Source organism: Phalangium opilio, unplaced genomic scaffold, assembly GCF_054372755.1.
Source record: "Phalangium opilio isolate 3A_F unplaced genomic scaffold, DU_Popi_V2 ptg000043l_1, whole genome shotgun sequence".
NCBI lineage: Eukaryota > Metazoa > Arthropoda > Arachnida > Opiliones > Phalangiidae > Phalangium > Phalangium opilio.
The window spans coordinates 3,412,684-3,433,656 of record NW_028324167.1 but is presented as its reverse complement, the minus strand read 5'-3'; the positions used below and the strand labels follow the sequence as shown (position 1 = coordinate 3,433,656).

At 38.3% G+C, this 20,973-nt stretch overlaps 1 pseudogene; it reads right to left on the bottom strand.

Moving 5' to 3' along the window:
• Positions 1-6,418: 6,418 nt before the first annotated feature.
• On the bottom strand, positions 6,419-12,258 carry LOC149677688 (septin-7-like; annotated as a pseudogene).
• Positions 12,259-20,973: the final 8,715 nt, after the last annotated feature.

Below are 20,973 nucleotides of genomic sequence, written 5' to 3'. Positions count from 1 at the left end.
TGCTAATCTTTTTTCTTGACAGTCGGGTGCAAGATGACCTGGTTTCTGACAATTGAAACATATGATAGTACGTGTAGAAGGGTAGGACAAGGCCAATTGACGACCAGGAGATTTAGATCTCTGATTATAATATCTATTATAGGATCTTTGACTATTTGAAGTGTTTTGAGCTCTAGCTTTCGATCTAGAGTCTAAGGGTTTCAAGGGATATTCCCATTTCGGATGTGAAGGAGAAGAAGGGCTTTGACAATGCCCGGGGAACACTGACTATGGGCGGAGCCCCTATTTGCTGGGCAAGAGGACTCAGCTATAACCTTAGGTTTTGGGGGAGATTTCCTCTTTTCCCTTCTTTCGCCATTCTTTTTCCTAACTTCGATATCCTTTGCAATTGTTTTACAGGAATTCCTTAACTGTTCCATAGTGGTAAATTGCAAGAAAAGGAGGGGAGTTCTAAGTTCGTCTTTCAGATTACTTATAATAATAGGAACTAAATCCTTTTCGGAAAGAGGATGGGTCATCCCTAAATTTAACTTCATAACTTCCCCGAAAAAATCCTCTACAGATTCTTTATCTTTCTGACTCCTGTGGTAAATCTCAATCTTGAGCTTAGAATCAGCTTTAGAATCTCTAAACTGAGCCTTAAAGTGCCTTTTAAATGTCTTCCAAGCCAAATGAGGATGGGCAGGGTTTGCATTACAAATATCGTCATACTGACGGAGTAAATCCCTGTACCAATGCAAGGCATGCCCTCTTAATAGGAGAGGCAATGCCGCTAACCTATCTTCATTCGATAATTTGTGAAATTTGGCATATTCCTCAAAGGCAGCTAAAAACTCTGAGGCGTTATCGCTAGAAGATCCCATAAAAGCTAACCTTTCTGGCGGTTCAATAGGGACTTTTCCCGTCTGAGGAATTGTACTTCTATTTGTTTATGAGGGTAGATCCCTAACTAACATATCCAAACTAGTATCTATAGCTTTATTTATTGCTACATTCTGTGCTACGGCATTAGCCTGTGTGGTTGAATTATCAGCCAAGGTTTGAAGTAAGGGTAATATGAAGGATCTTAATTCCTCATCAGTAGTATCTGTTCCAAATTGAGGGATTTGTCGAGACGGAGATATTTGGGTTCCGATAGTTCTTACTCTAGGATTTGGTAAAGTGTTTGAAAAACTAACTTTAGGCTTATTACTTTTGGACGCTGATTTAGGAGGACCAAGGGAATCAATCCCAGTTTGAGGAGGGAAATTTGAGGGAGTTGAACTTCCCTTACGAACAGGAATACTCTTATGAGGGAATAATTGGTAGGGAGAAAATTCCAATGCTGAAGAGGCTACAGTCCTCTTTCTCGAATCAGAATCCTCTTCGTCCTTCTCTTCTTCAATTCGAAGAATCCCGTTAAAATCCTCCAAAGGTAAGGATCGTCTGTTTCTGGCGGTGCTAGCGCGTCGCCATCAGAGGCAAGCAGATCTTCCTTTGATTGATCTTCCCTTTTAGTTAATGTAGAATCATCCTCCTCATCCTCTGATGTTCGAGGCGACCTCCATGTTTTATTGTCCGAGTAGGCCATTATTTATTTATTTAATGATCAAGTTAATAAATCAATTAAGTTTACAACAGTCAAGTTAAGTTAAGTTTATACAAATACTCATGTAAGTTATTTAAATTCTGTAGTTTAATTACAAGGATAATTTTATTTTTAATTTATTATTTAATTTAGTTCTGATTAATTTAGATTTAATTTAATTTAATTATCTTTAATCATTTACCATTGTGGAAGCCAAGGCTTAACACCACGTGGGGGGCGGATTTACCGGCAATGATAAATAATTTTGCTACGGGACTGACCAAGGCTTAAGGCCTAGTCTTATCTAGTCGAGTCCCTGCTCGGGCGCCATTTATGTAACCCTTCGTAGAATTTAACTAAGGGAGATTTTCCCGAGGGCCATAAAAATGAATAAAGACAACTTACTTTAACTATCCAAAAATAGAAGAAATAATTCTTGTAACTTTTATTGAAGTAAATAACAAAGGGATAACGATCCCGTAACCAACTTGGTTAACACTGACTTGCCCCGTCTTAGGAGACTGTTAATCAAAAAGAGAGAGCTATTCTCGTCGACCGTCAACATAAGAACTGATAACAAAACTCTAACTTATTCTATGTTACAACTGTGGAAGGGGGAGTGGCTTGTGACATATAGGCTAGATATGCCCTGCCAGAAACAAGGAGTGGAAACTCCAATGATTCTGGCAGCAATGTTACATCGTGTTAAAGAGAATATATATATATAAACATGTTTGCAGCTTACAAGACTAGTTTCAATTCCGTTAATGACATCCTTTGCCACAAGGTGGGCAACAGATTTGTTAAATCCCTTAAACTGCTTTGTGCTAACATTGTCAATTAGTGATCTTCGTTGAACGAGGTATTCATAGATATCAACCACTGTTATTTTGGGAATAGTGGATGGGAGTGGATTTTCCTCCAATTAGTCACTTCGTCGGGTTGAGGAGCATCTTGTCCACATACGGCTGTTAAAGTTTCAGCGAACGTCACAAAGTATGTTTATAAAAACAAGTTGGTAAAACCATAATTTTACCTCTCCGAGGAGGATTACTTACAAACTTATTTACCCTGATATAGAAATTTTTCTTTTTTTTATGAAGAAATATTGAAGTTAAAATTTATGAAATATTAAAGCAGTATACAAAGCATAACGAATAAACTGTAAATCAGACGACATTTTACATCCAATAAGAAATATACTTATACGCATTAAAATCATCCAATGGGGGAAAAAACGGCAAATGAAGAGATAAAACTTTGGAGGGATATTACCTTTACGTGTTTGTAAAGGCCCAATTTTCTACTCCTCAACTGTATACCCTCTATGTTCAAAGCCATATTCACAACACGGTTGCCGTGTAAACAATATCCTCTCGTTTCACCTCAACGATTTTCTTAATTTGTCAACATGACTGTTAACGTTACATAACACCAAAGCTTATATGTGGCTACACGCACTGAAGTAAATGCGCACCATAAAAAGCATGAAAACACGAAGCTAAAACTAAGAGCCCCATCGTAGATATCTTTCATAGATGTGGCTAAAAATCTGCAGATAGACCCTGAACTTGAAACTTGTTTTTAAATTCTGATTGGTCATTTTAAAAGTTTTTAGGGGGTACGAATTCCCAGGGACCTCCAAGTGCCTCCAAGTATAGCAATTTTTACTTAACACTTAAGTCCTGCCAAGGGCTTTCCCCTTTATCTTTGGTCCTGGGAACCATTATTTCGTATGTATAGTGCAATAGCTTATCTTTTGTACTGTAGAAGATGGCTATTTCCAAGAAAACTTAACAAGTGTGTCATATTGAAATCGTTGTGGGGTATTGTTGCTTTGGAAAATATTCCTTTTAGCACATAAATGCTATTTTTACAGTGAAACTTAAAGGGATGAAACCGTGGTCACACGCTTTAAAAACAGAAAGTAAAATGATTTTCCTATATCTCACTTTATTCAGGGTCTAAGTTGGTTAGACCTACATCTACTAATTATTTTTGGTTGATAAAGACGCTACATTCTCTTTATCGCAGTCCTTGCAGGTTCTGTACAACTTTCCCAATTAAGACTCTTTTAATAATTAGACACGACTAGATTTATAAAGCTGGTTACGAACGTCCAAGTAATAGAGCTATCTCGTTTGTGAAGTCAGTGCCTAGGCATAACGGCATAACATCACCCACGGGCTTAGCTTTGGCAGTGGGTGGCCATGTTTGGTACCGCTTTGGTTCTACGGGGGCAAATAGCATGGGTGACGTCACGCTAAAGCTTTCGAGATAGATATCAGGGTGAATTTTGACAACGCGGTGTTTCAGTTTGTATCTTCCCATCCTTGAAGTATTCCAAAAAAAAAACAAAAAAATCAGTAGTCATTTTTAATTGAAGATTTAATTGGTTAAAAACGAATTGTTCTTGATTAAATAACTAAAATTTTCAAGGGTTTTAGCTCTGAAGAAAATTCTACGCACGTCATGTACGTAGCACATGTTATCGATACAGCTCAGTAAGTCGGGGACAAATGAACACCACAAGAACACGAATAAAACTAACACCGCAGAGCGCAAATGAAATGAATACAAGAATGTTTCGTTGCTTATCATTAAGCAATAGTTTATTTAAACGAAGAACAAATGTTAAGACACTTAAAACAAGCTGCCCCAGCAGTAAGGACACTCGTGCGGGATATGTAAGATAATAAAAAAGTGAAACAATAGGAGCTAAAAAAGCGAGCATTAGATGAAAATTCCTTTACTAGACGCCATACCTCCAGTTGTGAGAGAGTCTAATAAATATAAACAGCAGAACTCGCGAATCGCAGCAGACAAGTCCTTCTAAAGAATTAAGCTATCCACCTGCACCATGCCTAAAGCACCGCTCGCCATACCTCCAGTTGTGAGAGAGTCTAATAAATATAAACAGCAGAACTCGCAGCAGACAACTCCTTCTAAAGAATTAAGCTATCCACCTGCACCATGCCTAAAGCACCGCTCGCCATACCTCCAGTTGTGAGAGAGTCTAATAAATATAAACAGCAGAACTCGCAGCAGACAACTCCTTCTAAAGAATTAAGCTATCCACCTACACCATGCCTAAAGCACCGCTCGCCATACCTCCAGTTGTGAGAGAGTCTAATAAATATAAACAGCAGAACTCGCAGCAGACAACTCCTTCTAAAGAATTAAGCTATCCACCTGCACCATGCCTAAAGCACCGCTCGCCACCTCCTTAGACCAAGGCACCATCTCGGGCTTTGGAGGAGGCGGAGTCTATTTATCCTTTTTTGTAGCTTCGACTAGAGTTCGTTCTGGTGGAGTCACCAAATAAGTGCTTACTTTAAAAAAAACTCGAAATCGGAGTGACGGGGATGAAAACCCCCGAACACATGGTATTCCTGTCGCCATGCATTGCCAAAGCTACGCTAGAGAGACCTTGAAAAACTGGGACCAATACTCGTGCGAGGGGGGGATTCTCATGTTTCGACATGTTTCTTTCAATTTCAATGAATTATAAAAAAAGTAGTTATTGTAAAGTTTGGTAACGGCTACGAAACCACGTCTTGGCGCTGAAGAAAGAGCAGCCCGTGCAAGTCCGATTTGGCGACTATTTAGGCGCTCGATGTTGATTCCTCGTTAGGGTTCTTTTGGGAGAGCGAGTTTTAACTTAAGACCCGGACTGAAACAAGTCTTAAGGCTAGTAAACTTTCTTAACTAAATCAAACAACTTATCTGAGACCTCTTTAATAAAAACGTAACACTTTATTTAAATATTTGCGACCCTTTGGTTTGGGCACGCCGCGAAGTTCTTGGACGAGGATCTCTGTAGCTCGTTGTCAAGGTTCTGACCATACAAAGGGAGAGTCCCCCTATTTATAGGTGCATCCCCAGGTCAATGTCGCCAGAGAGCCGGCATAGTTTTTGCCTTGGCTCTTCTGCAGGGTTATAGTGACGTTGGCGTTGACCTGGGTGACCGCTACCCAAATAATTTTCAAATGACGTAGGTAGCTTTTATGAAAAGTTTCTGAACGTGCGATGCTCGTAGGTTCAATGACGTTGAGAAAATTTCCCTTGTTGTAGGCTTAAGGCTATACAAGTTTGAAATATTAGTAAATGTTAAGATACAAGAGAAAGATAAAACTCTCATTGAACAGGGTTGTACAAAACAATTTTATGCGCTTTATAGAAGTAGGTTAACAGAAATAATTTTTTCTTATTGGCGTAAATATACACTTTTTCCTAGGCGCGTTTTAAATTTAGAAAAATATTAAGAATGAAAAATTTTAAATAAAAAGTGAGCCCGAATAGTTTAGTAGACGATTAAATGAAGCACATCTTGGAACAAATATTCGCCTTGACGCTAATCGCCTGGGAGACATTGGGGGTAAGCTGAAAATCGTCTCCTCCGGCGTACGTATCGGGATGGGGTGAATACTTATTTTATCAATTCCTTATGATTTTTTAAAAAATTGCGAAAAATATCTTTGGAGACAATTCGAAAGCTCAAAGAGGAGATAAAAAAATTAGGCATTGAAAAACATATTCTACTAAGCTAGAGGGGGTCCTAATTACGCAATAATACGCTTTTAACTCTATTACACGCGAAATTTCCGCACAATTTTTAGAGCTTATAAACGAAGAGACTTTCTTGTATATATTGTATAAAACCGATATCTTTAATGAAAATTAATTTGAAAAAGATGGCAAAGCTGTTTAAAAACTAGTATAAAAACACAAAAGTAAAAGTAAACTTTGCACATTTTCAATTCTATAAAAACGAGAACATAAAAAATGGTAATTAAATAATAATAAATAATTAGATGTAGACTAAAAATGGTCCTTTTTTTCTTTACCATCCTATTGTCTGAAAATACAAATTAACAACAAATTAACATTGACGCAAAATATACGAATCCAGTATATGTAAAGCGTTAATAAGGTGACCTTAAAAATTGAGACCCTCAAATATAATAGTTTGCACTCGGGTTTAGTTTTGCTCAAATTCACGTTGAGGAAAGTGAATTTTTACGAAATTTGTGCTTAATGAATGAACTGGTTGAAATGAAATGGGTTTACTTACTCTTTGGAATTGGTACCCAATTTCATCTTCCCAAGACCTTCCCGTATTCGTCTAATTAGATCCTGCGTGTCTTCGGTTTGTATGCATGGTAGTTTTTCCTTTTCTTTAATTAGGTTTTGTTTACGTCGTTCGAACTAAACAAAACAATTTATGTTAAATCATCTCTATTAGTGAATCCATCAGCAAAACTATAATTTCCCATCGCAATATCGCTAAATCTTTTAGGGAAGATAAAGATAGGGATTTTAGCGCGAATATTCCGGATTTCGGCACCATTTTATGATAATTCATTGAATCCCGGTTAGATTAAAGAAGGCATGGAGAATAATTAAGGCGCAATAAGATGTAGATGGGGTTTGTTAGACTTACGTAGGCTGCCTCCGAATCTTTTAACTTTTTTTCTTTATCCAGTTCGGAGACCGGCTCCGTGTTTTTTTCTAATTCCGCCCGCGATAAGGCATTCCTAAGGCAAATAAAGAAATTCTCGCAATTAATAAAGGATGCGATTAAAATCAACCGCGATCTTATTATCTAGGAGTTGCCGCAATTATCATGCGGCTGAAGAGCTATAACAAATATTAATTCCGTTTAACCCGTAGTTTTTTGGCATCTTTGTCACAGAAGATATTAAACCCAATGCCACACACACGTACATTTGGGTTTCGGGGAGCTCCAAGCAAGTTGGGAGATCATGTTGAGTTAAGACGTTAATATTCAAATAAACCGACTTTTGTAGGTTTTCCCTGACTGTTTCCAATGACTTTTACTAACGTGGCGCGATCAAGCTTCAAAAAGATCAATCCTAGATCCCGTCTTAAGAATTCTCGAATGAACTCGTGCCTCAGAGATGGAAGTCTTTTGTGTTGAAGTGTTAAAAAGAACTTTTGAGAACACTATGTAGGCGTTCACCGTATTAAATAAACCAAGCTTAGTTTTAATGGATTAGTGCTTTAGTATTCAAAAGATTTCAAGAAATTCATCGTTGTTCGAATCCCTTCCCCCTTTTATCATCACGCTTGAAAATTACGATACCAACTATAACCCAATCAAACCGGGGATATTACTTTGAAATGGTTCAGTTCTAGCAAAATAATCCGCGCGATGCGCGAGCGAGGGGTTCTAATATATCAAGGTCACTCAAAATTTAACAAGGCAAATTCTGGTTAGAAATCATTTCTATACCCTAAGATTGAACTTGGATTAAAGTGTAAGTTACGCTTTGATTGGACATTGTTCTATAGAAGGAAACGTTGGCGGATAGTACCGCGATTAAACAATGATACTGGCTACGAAAAAAGAAAATATAGAAATTTGTCATGGACTCACTGCGCTCGCTTTCGGCGAAGGAAATTTTCGTAATATACTTTATTGGTGACATCCTTCAGGTTTCGCAGGTTTGTCCTTATGATCATATCGCGCAAGGCGGCGAAATCGCAATGTCCGACGTTTTTAACTACCGGTAATGATTTATTAAAGTATACGCCTTTCTCTTAACACCGCGCTTATATACCTTTAGCGGCACCCCAAGGATATTTACTTCCTCGCACTTTTTTTGCCATGGATTTCTATAACGGTGTTGCTACCAATGACAGCGAAGGGAACCATCTCCTTAAGCGGGCCGAGTGGCAAGCGTAAATGTTAAAAATCCCGTTTCAACATCTTGCCCATCAGGCATTGCCCGTTAACTTACTTTCAATATCTTTTGTCGTTTCATCTTTTCCTCGTCATCCCAATCGGCAAATTCGTATATTTTAATATTGTTCCAAGCAATTTCACTAAGAATCTGAAATACGTAAGTATTTTAAGAATATTACACGTCGCTTTACTCGGTGGCTATGGCTGCTCCCCAAACAATTTCCCCCACGAAAGATAGTCGGAATGGTCTTGTACTTACCGTTCTTTTGATAATGGAGCATTCTTCGGGCGTGACGATGTCGGCCTTGGCTATGACAGGAATGATGTTGACTTTGTCACGCAATCTTTTCATGAATTCGATATCGATCGGCTTCAAGCGGTGATAAGTCGGCGCTATGAAATATAGGCAGCAATGCACCCTCGAGTCCGCGTTTGTCAAACCGTAAACTTCGGACTTGCCTTTTAAATATTCTTCGTTCTTTGACTCGATGTAATCGGTAATCTAAACCCAGCTGCGCACGCGCGCGGATTAACCAAAAATAATTATAACAAAGTCAGATGGGATTAGAAAATCGCCAACTCCCAAATCTCTCGAGCTTTCCATTCGGAACTATCAAGATCGTCATCAAATCCAGGCGTTAATCTTACTTTGAGGCCACACTCCGTTCAAATGTCCGCTAACCAGTAAAATGTTTTTTTTTTATCTCGAGTCCGGGGTATTTGGAAGAATATACGTCCCCCATCAGGATCCTGGAATTAATCAGAGTGGTTTTACCCAATCCCGACTCCCCTAGAAAAATAATATCAACGTTACTTACATTGTATACTTGTAATATATATACAATGTAATTTCATTGTATACTTGCAACATATATACAATGTAACGCTATCTACCCTGCTCTAAGGTTAAAGGCCATTTACGTGCTACTTACCAAATACCATTATAGTAAATTCCAAGCCTTTTTTCACGGCCTTACTGTACACTGTTTGGTAAATGAGCAAGTTCTACGACAGCTCCTTCCTTTTCTTCGTTGGCACCCGTAGAAAGAGCGAGGGCCGTGGCCGCGGCGGCACCATCTTTATCGCCATTTCTGGCACTGTCGTCTTTGTCGGGGCCATATCGGCCAACTTTCAACGCGGATTCCAAGACACCACCACTCACGCGAAACCGTCATTCCCCATCTAAAATAAATTCAAATAATTCCTTGTAAGAAGACGCGTACGTCTATCAAAAACTTGAAAAACCCCACTAAGTTTAATTTAAATTGCCAATACCCGCTAGAATTAACCTCGATTAAATTTAAAATTGAGCAAATTAATTTAAACGATTAAATTTAATGAAATCCTATCACATTTTTAATTTAAATTAGAAAGACACAAAGTGTTAATAACAGTTTCCGATTATCTTGTTTCGAACTCTGCAGTGGCGTTCCCTCAAAATAATTCGTAAACCCTACCAAAAAAATTGATCGTAGCACCCTAAAATTCTGTAGCAATATAGTGTATAAAAAGTATAATGATAAGTTCGTTAAGTTTACTCTTTGTAGAGATGAATTTCAATATCAAACAGTAGTGGGGACTAAAAGCAAACAAAAACTAAACTTAAGACGAGTGAAATTCTTCTATCCACAACTGTCTCATAGTCAATAACTCGGTTCCGTACTCTTTATCAATAAAAGTTTGTATATCTTTAAAATACGAATATTTTCACGTTGACACAAATTTTTCGATAGTTATAAAGGTTCCAATGAACCAATTACGCGCAATTTTGTTATTAAATTCCTATATCAACTTTCAAATAGTTTGCCCAGATAAAGCGCCCCCCCCCAAATGCTCAGTATTGCTTTGTCCATGCTGGAAGGCTGCGTTTTTGAAATTAAAGATCTTTTAATAGAAAATTCAAACCCTTTGTGTGGGTTTAAAAATTAGTAGTAGTACCAGAACGGGATAACAGAAGAAGGATGACACTTAGTTACGTAACCGTGTGCTCGTCTATGTTTAAAACAGTTCTAATAACCGTTTCAAATGTACGCGACTTCGAAGACAATGTTCAGCCGTTTCACGTTTCCAAAGAGAACGAGCTTGATTAAAACGAAATTACCCCCTTTCCCTGAACTATGTCAATATAATTGAACTACCTAATGGTCATTAACTTATCGTAATACGCGCGTGATGACCTTACAAGGACTATTTTAAAGTGGCACTTGAACTGAACTAATAAGAAACCGAACCAAGAAATTATTATTATTATGATGACGAAAGTAACAAGAACATTAGACGAGTCAATTCACAAATTCAGGAACATTATTGCTATAATTCGACATGGACCAGTTTGATAGAAATTTAATGCTTACAACTAAAATTACTTATTCTGATGTATTAATGAATTGAATTATTTAAAAGGAGGCGGGGTGGGAGGGGGTTCAGAATATGAATAAAGTTTGGGAGGTCAGAACTTTGGAAATATCAAAGCTATAGGGTCAAACGCCTTCAGGGTGTGAAACGTCAAATTATTATCTTTCCAATGGTACCAGCTACTTAAGTTCGCACCATGGAAGAACTAGGCGTAGTTCTTCCATGTTCGCACCAACGAGCACCTACCTTTTTCCTATCCCCGCCGCGGGCTTGCCTCCCTTTCTATTTCCCACGGGGGCTTTTATATTAGAACCGGTGTTAAGGTGAAGTTCTTCAGGGTCAGTCCATTTTTGGTTGCCGCAACTGGAAAATCAAGTTGAATTATTAGAAATTTCGATTAAATCCCAGCTTTAAATATAAACTTACGGTGTTTTTCGATTTCGGGAAAAGAGCGCTATAATAAAAAGCAAAACTTAATCACTCTAATTAACGAGGTAAAATTAAGATTTTTAAAACCCGAGTTCCAAACGTGAGCAAAATGAACAGCGAACATCGAGACCTAGGAGGATAGTGATGAAAACGTCTCGATCCTCCTACTCGAGACAAACAATGGGGGACCGTGTCCATTTTCCAGAAAAATTCGTGGTTCTACCGAACTGAAGTTAAGGCAATTTTTTTTTTGTCTTTTCGAATTTTTGCATCCCTCCGTTCATCTATTAATTACCTTCAGTTAGCTAGATCCCATTTCGCTGGAACTCTGCCTAGCGAAAAGGGTTCTAGCGGATTGAAATACGTTCAATGTGGTTCTAGCGAATAGAAGATAAACAAAAGGAAATGCAAATATTTGCAAAACAAAATTTAAACCGCTTTCAATTGTTTATCCGCAGTTCGGTGTTTATCCGCATGTTCAGTTTTGATGCTCATTAATAGATTTGGCCGTCTTACGCGTCACAGCTGGGGCATTTGAGGGGGGCGGGGTCATGTTTAACCCTAATGAGGTATGATTTCTTACCTCATGAGGTACATGAATAAAGAAGGTGGCAAATGATAGAACTGGAAATGGCGATTCCAAATATATGAAATTTGACGTCATCAAAGGGGGCCATCAATAAATCAGACGGGGGTTAAAATGGTCGAATGAGGTGTGAATTCTTACCTCATGAGGTACATGTATGAATCCGGTGTTGTTTGATAGATCTGGTCGTGCTAAATAACAGAATATAAAATCTGACTGGAAAATACGTGGCTTAGGTTTAATCTGACGGCCTGATTCTTGCGTCAGACTATGACAACTTCGTGCCTCTAAAGCTAGATTCCCACTCGACCGAAAAAAACCGTCGCAAATCACGCAGCACACGGTAGAAATTTTACCTTACGCCGTCGTCCGGCTGTAAACTGTTCACACTACGACTGAATTTTGAGTTTGGCGGTAGATATTTTGGGGTCACGTGAAAGATAAGAGTGGTTTCCATAACATTTATTTCGCACTCTGAATTGGTATCTCTGTCCCATTGTCGCTTAGATCGTACAAGAAAGTATATTTTCTAACCTCCTCAATAAAGACTTTCTTATTAACATCTTACCTCTATATACTCTCATTAGGTACATTTTTCTTTCTTCGTGGCATGTTTCCGACCAAAAAATACATGGCGGCTATCAATCTATCTAGCTTATGCGTGCACTCTTGAAATTTATGACGTAGTCAGTGGGATAATTTCATTGTCTGAGACACCGGTGTAACGCCGAACACGACCGAAAAATAGAACACAACTTGCGCCCGGCCGAGCGGAAATTCCGTCGGGCTCGGTGTATAGATTTTTCGGTCGAACCGCTTTCTGCCGGGTCTCTGTCGTGGTTTCAGTCGAGTGCGAGTCTAGCTTAGATGTAGCAGGTGATATATTGTAAAACCAGCCCCGCTGATGTGAAGTACATTAAACTTAACTTGTTTGAGCGAGTTGGTTGCCTCTGTTTCTATCGAGGTAATGTGATGAAATATTTTTGACTGTGATAAATGAGATGAAATTAAATTGGCATTATTTTATAATAGAGCTCTTTCAATTCGGGGGTAAGGAGAGTTTTTAAGGCGGGGTTTCGTCATTCCCGCCCAGGTGCCTTATTGTGCGCGAAATTTAGCATAGAGTTTTACAGTGGCTCACACGGAGGGAGGGTGACTAGGACTATGAAACCGTATATATTGATTATCAAATTGATTCGGATGATGAACAAGATGACGTTTAAAATGTAACATTTGTAACCGTCCACACCAAGCTTCTCCTTCCCGGGAAAAAACCGCGTCGTCCGCTTTGTTCATTTTTCACTTTTTACCTCTCCGTGTGACGTAGTCCAGGAGAGGTTCTGTAACGGCCGTGTCTGTGTGTGTGTGTGGGTGTGTGTGTGTGTGTCTGTCTGTCTGTCTGTCTGTCCGTTGTCACACCCACGTGACCGCGTTCGCAGTTTGCGTATCGGAGCAAACGTGTTCGCCATTTCCGAACTGCTTTCACAGACACGGAAATGGCTCCTCTACTTGAGTTCTCACACCACCATCTTCTCGTCTTTGTCCATCCCACACGGACACCAGTCTGTACTTACTGGCTTCTAATCACCACCATCTTTTGGTCTGCGTCCATTCCACTTGGACACCAGTCTGTACATACTGGCTTCTAATCACCACCATCTTCTGGTCTTTATCCATCCCACTTGGACACCAGTCTGTACGTACTGGCTTCTAATCACCACCATCTTCTGGTCTTTGTCCATCCCACTTGGACACCAGTCTGTACATACTGCCTTCTAAACACCACCAACCTTCTTCCGTCTATTCCACATAGACACCAATCTGTATCATTGGCTTCTACTCCATTATCATCGTTTGGTTTTAGGATATACGCGGCGATCAGCTAGGGTTACGAGAAACGTCTAGCCTCCCTAAGGTGGGATCGCCACCAAAGGTTTTCGTAATTGCGCTTTTTCCTTACTATTATAATGGAAACGAATCGTATATATACCCCAAAATCTGAAGAAAGCGGGCAAGAGGGGTACCCTTCACTTTAAACGTCAATATTAGCAAAGTTTGAGATGATAATAGGTATAACTTTATTTTAAACGATTTAACTATTATTAATGTTAATTATTGAAGATTAAAATAATTAAAAATAATTATATTTATTTAATTATTAAAGATAAACCTCTCGTGCAAAGAGAGAGATTATCATTGCCTCCTATATCTACCAAGGCCCGTGCATACGATATATTTCCTTCATTGCCTCCTATATCTTTCAAGGCCCGTGCATTGTGATATATTTCATTCATTGCCTCCTATATCTATCAAGGCGCGTGCATTGTGATATATTTCATTCATTGCCTCCTTTATCTATCAAGGCCCGTGCATTGCTATATATTTTTCAAAACAACAACAAAAATGGGAAGCTCCTCTCAGAAACATAATAATTTCTTTTCTCTGTATATGAAATGAAAATATGGATAATATTGCGCTCCTTCTTTAACGGTATGAATCCTTGCCTGTCTATTAATATTTTACGTAGGAGTAATACATTTTTAGCGAAGTCTAGAGAGGATAAACATAAGCGAAATTGTTTCGAAAAAAAATACTGCTTCCACTAATGGGTTTATACTCCTTGTTACTGTTGTATAGAGTAATCATGATAAAAGCTTAAAAAATACGAGAGGACAGACCTTTTTTATCCTCTTGTTTTATTCTTAATAAGAATATAAAACATTTATTTTTTGATGCTAAGATTGCTTTAAAAAAATCCAAACGGTTAGGCATTGGTAAAAGAGACAAATGATATTTTTCAAATCTAATGAGATAACGCCCACCTAGTTGAAAATTGGCCTTTTTTATCCGCGGGATCCATTCTTAATGAGAATTTCGATGCTAGTAGGTTGTCAATTAAACTACTGGTATATTATTGTTGTTGGAAATTGGATATTAAGTCAAATTAAGTGGTTGTAAAGAGCCAGCAGGTTTTTGCCGCTTCTTTTTGTGAGTATTTGATTTTTGTATGTAAAATGGAGGAAGATAATGTTGAGAGTAAGGATGAAATGCGGAAGCGCAAAGCGCGGGAAAGGATGAGGGCAAAAAGGTCGACGTTTTCATTGGATACTTAAGTTTATATAATCTTCTCGACACGGAGAGGTAATATTTTGGTTTTCCCAACTTGTTATACTTATTTTTGTATAATATTAAATTGTCCCGAAGTGGCGCCTTAGCGCCACCGCTGTCAATCTATTAAAAAACATTAGTTCGCGGGGATAAAAACCCCCGTCTACAATCTGTACACAGCAGTCTAGTCCCCACACGGACACCAGTCTGTACTTACTGGCTTCTAATCACCACCATCTTTTGGTCTTCGTCCATTCCACTTGGACACCAGTCTGTACATACTGGCTTCTAATCACCACCATCTTCTGGTCTTTATCCATCCCACTTGGACACCAGTCTGTACGTACTGGCTTCTAATCACCACCATCTTCTGGTCTTTGTCCATCCCACTTGGACACCAGTCTGTACATACTGCCTTCTAAACACCACCAACCTTCTTCCGTCTATTCCACATAGACACCAATCTGTATCATTGGCTTCTACTCCATTATCATCGTTTGGTTTTAGGATATACGCGGCGATCAGCTAGGGTTACGAGAAACGTCTAGCCTCCCTAAGGTGGGATCGCCACCAAAGGTTTTCGTAATTGCGCTTTTTCCTTACTATTATAATGGAAACGAATCGTATATATACCCCAAAATCTGAAGAAAGCGGGCAAGAGGGGTACCCTTCACTTTAAACGTCAATATTAGCAAAGTTTGAGATGATAATAGGTATAACTTTATTTTAAACGATTTAACTATTATTAATGTTAATTATTGAAGATTAAAATAATTAAAAATAATTATATTTATTTAATTATTAAAGATAAACCTCTCGTGCAAAGAGAGAGATTATCATTGCCTCCTATATCTACCAAGGCCCGTGCATGCGATATATTTCCTTCATTGCCTCCTATATCTTTCAAGGCCCGTGCATTGTGATATATTTCATTCATTGCCTCCTATATCTATCAAGGCGCGTGCATTGTGATATATTTCATTCATTGCCTCCTTTATCTATCAAGGCCCGTGCATTGCGATATATTTTTCAAAACAACAACAAAAATGGGAAGCTCCTCTCGGAAACATAATAATTTCTTTTCTCTGTATATGAAATGAAAATATGGATAATATTGCGCTCCTTCTTTAACGGTATGAATCCTTGCCTGTCTATTAATATTTTACGTAGGAGTAATACATTTTTAGCGAAGTCTAGAGAGGATAAACATAAGCGAAATTGTTTCGAAAAAAAATACTGCTTCCACTAATGGGTTTATACTCCTTGTTACTGTTGTATAGAGTAATCATGATAAAAGCTTAAAAAATACGAGAGGACAGACCTTTTTTATCCTCTTGTTTTATTCTTAATAAGAATATAAAACATTTATTTTTTGATGCTAAGATTGCTTTAAAAAAATCCAAACGGTTAGGCATTGGTAAAAGAGACAAATGATATTTTTCAAATCTAATGAGATAACGCCCACCTAGTTGAAAATTGGCCTTTTTTATCCGCGGGATCCATTCTTAATGAGAATTTCGATGCTAGTAGGTTGTCAATTAAACTACTGGTATATTATTGTTGTTGGAAATTGGATATTAAGTCAAATTACGTGGTTGTAAAGAGCCAGCAGGTTTTTGCCGCTTCTTTTTGTGAGTATTTGATTTTTGTATGTAAAATGGAGGAAGATAATGTTGAGAGTAAGGATGAAATGCGGAAGCGCAAAGCGCGGGAAAGGATGAGGGCAAAAAGGTCGACGTTTTCATTGGATACTTAAGTTTATATAATCTTCTCGACACGGAGAGGTAATATTTTGGTTTTCCCAACTTGTTATACTTATTTTTGTATAATATTAAATTGTCCCGAAGTGGCGCCTTAGCGCCACCGCTGTCAATCTATTAAAAAACATTAGTTCGCGGGGATAAAAACCCCCGTCTACAATCTGTACACAGCAGTCTAGTCCCCACACGGACACCAGTCTGTACTTACTGGCTTCTAATCACCACCATCTTTTGGTCTTCGTCCATTCCACTTGGACACCAGTCTGTACATACTGGCTTCTAATCACCACCATCTTCTGGTCTTTATCCATCCCACTTGGACACCAGTCTGTACGTACTGGCTTCTAATCACCACCATCTTCTGGTCTTTGTCCATCCCACTTGGACACCAGTCTGTACATACTGCCTTCTAAACACCACCAACCTTCTTCCGTCTATTCCACATAGACACCAATCTGTATCATTGGCTTCTACTCCATTATCATCGTTTGGTTTTAGGATATACGCGGCGATCAGCTAGGGTTACGAGAAACGTCTAGCCTCCCTAAGGTGGGATCGCCACCAAAGGTTTTCGTAATTGCGCTTTTTCCTTACTATTATAATGGAAACGAATCGTATATATACCCCAAAATCTGAAGAAAGCGGGCAAGAGGGGTACCCTTCACTTTAAACGTCAATATTAGCAAAGTTTGAGATGATAATAGGTATAACTTTATTTTAAACGATTTAACTATTATTAATGTTAATTATTGAAGATTAAAATAATTAAAAATAATTATATTTATTTAATTATTAAAGATAAACCTCTCGTGCAAAGAGAGAGATTATCATTGCCTCCTATATCTACCAAGGCCCGTGCATGCGATATATTTCCTTCATTGCCTCCTATATCTTTCAAGGCCCGTGCATTGTGATATATTTCATTCATTGCCTCCTATATCTATCAAGGCGCGTGCATTGTGATATATTTCATTCATTGCCTCCTTTATCTATCAAGGCCCGTGCATTGCGATATATTTTTCAAAACAACAACAAAAATGGGAAGCTCCTCTCGGAAACATAATAATTTCTTTTCTCTGTATATGAAATGAAAATATGGATAATATTGCGCTCCTTCTTTAACGGTATGAATCCTTGCCTGTCTATTAATATTTTACGTAGGAGTAATACATTTTTAGCGAAGTCTAGAGAGGATAAACATAAGCGAAATTGTTTCGAAAAAAAATACTGCTTCCACTAATGGGTTTATACTCCTTGTTACTGTTGTATAGAGTAATCATGATAAAAGCTTAAAAAATACGAGAGGACAGACCTTTTTTATCCTCTTGTTTTATTCTTAATAAGAATATAAAACATTTATTTTTTGATGCTAAGATTGCTTTAAAAAAATCCAAACGGTTAGGCATTGGTAAAAGAGACAAATGATATTTTTCAAATCTAATGAGATAACGCCCACCTAGTTGAAAATTGGCCTTTTTTATCCGCGGGATCCATTCTTAATGAGAATTTCGATGCTAGTAGGTTGTCAATTAAACTACTGGTATATTATTGTTGTTGGAAATTGGATATTAAGTCAAATTAAGTGGTTGTAAAGAGCCAGCAGGTTTTTGCCGCTTCTTTTTGTGAGTATTTGATTTTTGTATGTAAAATGGAGGAAGATAATGTTGAGAGTAAGGATGAAATGCGGAAGCGCAAAGCGCGGGAAAGGATGAGGGCAAAAAGGTCGACGTTTTCATTGGATACTTAAGTTTATATAATCTTCTCGACACGGAGAGGTAATATTTTGGTTTTCCCAACTTGTTATACTTATTTTTGTATAATATTAAATTGTCCCGAAGTGGCGCCTTAGCGCCACCGCTGTCAATCTATTAAAAAACATTAGTTCGCGGGGATAAAAACCCCCGTCTACAATCTGTACACAGCAGTCTAGTCCCCACACGGACACCAGTCTGTACTTACTGGCTTCTAATCACCACCATCTTTTGGTCTTCGTCCATTCCACTTGGACACCAGTCTGTACATACTGGCTTCTAATCACCACCATCTTCTGGTCTTTATCCATCCCACTTGGACACCAGTCTGTACGTACTGGCTTCTAATCACCACCATCTTCTGGTCTTTGTCCATCCCACTTGGACACCAGTCTGTACATACTGCCTTCTAAACACCACCAACCTTCTTCCGTCTATTCCACATAGACACCAATCTGTATCATTGGCTTCTACTCCATTATCATCGTTTGGTTTTAGGATATACGCGGCGATCAGCTAGGGTTACGAGAAACGTCTAGCCTCCCTAAGGTGGGATCGCCACCAAAGGTTTTCGTAATTGCGCTTTTTCCTTACTATTATAATGGAAACGAATCGTATATATACCCCAAAATCTGAAGAAAGCGGGCAAGAGGGGTACCCTTCACTTTAAACGTCAATATTAGCAAAGTTTGAGATGATAATAGGTATAACTTTATTTTAAACGATTTAACTATTATTAATGTTAATTATTGAAGATTAAAATAATTAAAAATAATTATATTTATTTAATTATTAAAGATAAACCTCTCGTGCAAAGAGAGAGATTATCATTGCCTCCTATATCTACCAAGGCCCGTGCATGCGATATATTTCCTTCATTGCCTCCTATATCTTTCAAGGCCCGTGCATTGTGATATATTTCATTCATTGCCTCCTATATCTATCAAGGCGCGTGCATTGTGATATATTTCATTCATTGCCTCCTTTATCTATCAAGGCCCGTGCATTGCGATATATTTTTCAAAACAACAACAAAAATGGGAAGCTCCTCTCAGAAACATAATAATTTCTTTTCTCTGTATATGAAATGAAAATATGGATAATATTGCGCTCCTTCTTTAACGGTATGAATCCTTGCCTGTCTATTAATATTTTACGTAGGAGTAATACATTTTTAGCGAAGTCTAGAGAGGATAAACATAAGCGAAATTGTTTCGAAAAAAAATACTGCTTCCACTAATGGGTTTATACTCCTTGTTACTGTTGTATAGAGTAATCATGATAAAAGCTTAAAAAATACGAGAGGACAGACCTTTTTTATCCTCTTGTTTTATTCTTAATAAGAATATAAAACATTTATTTTTTGATGCTAAGATTGCTTTAAAAAAATCCAAACGGTTAGGCATTGGTAAAAGAGACAAATGATATTTTTCAAATCTAATGAGATAACGCCCACCTAGTTGAAAATTGGCCTTTTTTATCCGCGGGATCCATTCTTAATGAGAATTTCGATGCTAGTAGGTTGTCAATTAAACTACTGGTATATTATTGTTGTTGGAAATTGGATATTAAGTCAAATTAAGTGGTTGTAAAGAGCCAGCAGGTTTTTGCCGCTTCTTTTTGTGAGTATTTGATTTTTGTATGTAAAATGGAGGAAGATAATGTTGAGAGTAAGGATGAAATGCGGAAGCGCAAAGCGCGGGAAAGGATGAGGGCAAAAAGGTCGACGTTTTCATTGGATACTTAAGTTTATATAATCTTCTCGACACGGAGAGGTAATATTTTGGTTTTCCCAACTTGTTATACTTATTTTTGTATAATATTAAATTGTCCCGAAGTGGCGCCTTAGCGCCACCGCTGTCAATCTATTAAAAAACATTAGTTCGCGGGGATAAAAACCCCCGTCTACAATCTGTACACAGCAGTCTAGTCCGTGTTCGCGAAAAAAACCAGTTTATTGTTTGCTTAAATGTTTACTAAAAGTTCTTTGTTGTTCAACTCTGAGTCTATCCTTCCTCGCCATGGACCATTTGGTAAATATAAGTTAGTCATGGACAATAAGTCCTTTAAACGGGCAACCTGGGAACTTCTGAGTGTTCTTTTAATTTAAATATCTTTGTGGATCGTGAAATTAGGCCCCCTTTCCTACATTTAAATTTTACGGTTACATAAAGTGGCGAGCTTGCCAGGACTTGTTAAGACTAACATTACCAATTGTGATTAAACGCGTACTTGTGCGATTTACATTGTGCCTTGCTTGAATAAACTGTCGCGTCATGAATCCCGCCGATCCGCATGCTTTGTTCGCGGCTCTCAACGCGCAGTTACCGGGATCCTATACTCCCCCGAGGAGGAACACTCCTCCTCCAAGCCTTGGTACTAGTCCTGCGCATGGTCAAGGACAAGCGGCAGGAGGATTCCAACCTCCGCCGCCGCTACCGCAAGGTGCAGCGTCGAATGTTTTGATTCAAACTATTCAAACACTCGCAACTACATTAGCAAACATAGGAACTAGACCAGCCACCAAAAATAGGCCTAAACCGCCCCCTGACTTAATATTTAGTGGTGTCGAAGGTGAAAGCGCGCCGGAATTCCTTCGGACTTTAACGGAATTCGCTGCATATCACAGCATGGCAGACCATGACATTATCGCGTTTCTCCCACAAATATTAAGGGGCCGTGCATTAATTTGGTTTAGAGACTTGAAT